This window comes from Pteronotus mesoamericanus, unplaced genomic scaffold (assembly GCF_021234165.1).
Source record: "Pteronotus mesoamericanus isolate MK-2021 breed Mesoamerican mustached bat unplaced genomic scaffold, CSHL_Meso_final contig_169, whole genome shotgun sequence".
In the NCBI taxonomy this organism is placed as follows: Eukaryota; Metazoa; Chordata; class Mammalia; order Chiroptera; family Mormoopidae; genus Pteronotus; species Pteronotus mesoamericanus.
In genome coordinates, this window is record NW_026555068.1 from 8,539,191 (window position 1) to 8,540,582 (window position 1,392).

Below are 1,392 nucleotides of genomic sequence, written 5' to 3' on the forward strand. Positions count from 1 at the left end.
AAACAGAAAATCATTTCAGATGAAAATTTGTCATGAAATAAAAGAACGAACATATATACAAAGGAGAGAGGAAACAGAAATGTTATCTTTGGGATCCAGTTATTTTACAACGTCTCCTTCATATTAGTCTTGCATAGTGGATGTTATGATTCCCGGTTTGCTCAAAGATGGGAGTTAACTTGTCTAAGGTCATAAACCTAATCAGAAGTAGAAGCCCCAATCCTTTGATCCCAAAGTATGCATTCTTTCCTTTAAACCATGTCTCTTCTTAATTTCAGAGCTTGGTTCTATAAAGGAGAAATTAGATTTAGAGATAAATGTCTAACAAAGTAGAGACAGGTAGAGAGTGAGAGACAGAGAGATAGACAGAGACAAACAGAAGAGAGAAAAAGAAATTAAAGCTGGAAGAAAATACAGTTGCTATTTATCTGATCTGGCAAGGGAAAAGATTTTCTAGGCAGAATGAGAGAGAAAAAAAATTGCAAAAGGAAAATGAACTTCTTTGACAGTGTGGAAATTAATTTTTTATAGCTATAGATGTCATAAAATTAAAACCAAGCAATATTTTTAGTATAATTAATTGGCCCAAATTTTGACCCTTCTTATTAATAACGTATAAACTTCTAAGAAACACTAAGCATTATTGGAAAAATGAAAAGGAACATGAATATTCAGTGATGAAGATAAAAATGAGTATTTGAAAACAATCTGGAAATTCCAATAAAAGGAAGTTTTCTATTCATAAGAGTAGTCAGACATTTTGCCTCCAATACTGCTGTTAAAAATGTAAATGTTGCAAAAGCATCAAAATATTTATTTCCTGTGATTCAATAATTTATTTTAAGTTATCCTTAGGAAGCAATCAGAACTAAAAAAAGCACACATACTTCAAAGAGATAATTTATATATTATTTATTTTATTTATTTATTTATTTATTATCTTGTGTTTGTCACACGCACGCCCACTTTCCGTTTTGCTAAGAAAGAGACCTTTAACCATGTAACAATTCCTTTCCCACAGAGGAATGCCACAACTGCCATCACCAGAATAGCTGCGGACCAGTGGCTGTGGAAGAGATAATTTATATTTTTAATGAAAAAAAATAATAGGAAGTACCTAAGGGTTAAATGGAAAAATAAAAAGAATAAAGACATCCATTGTAGAGTATTATCCTGCATGAAACATTATCATAAAATAACTTATTTTTGAGAAAGCCACTAATATTAAATATCTACTATTAGCCCAATAATATTTACATATTTACATTTAGGTAAAAAAAAGAAAAACTTAAAAGAAATGTTGTGCAAGGATACCTGTTATCTTTGAGTAGTGAGATTATAGGAATTTTTTATTATATATTTTTAATGGCCTGTATAATGAATATGTACTGT

General features: G+C 30.0%; 1 non-coding gene across 1 annotated transcript; it reads right to left on the reverse strand.

Annotated features, from left to right (window-relative positions):
- Window positions 1-941: 941 nt before the first annotated feature.
- On the reverse strand, window positions 942-1,074 carry LOC129064930 (small nucleolar RNA SNORA41). The gene has a single exon (XR_008528541.1). It is a non-coding gene; the product is annotated as a small nucleolar RNA SNORA41 (small nucleolar RNA).
- Between the last annotated feature and the right edge of the window lie 318 nt (window positions 1,075-1,392).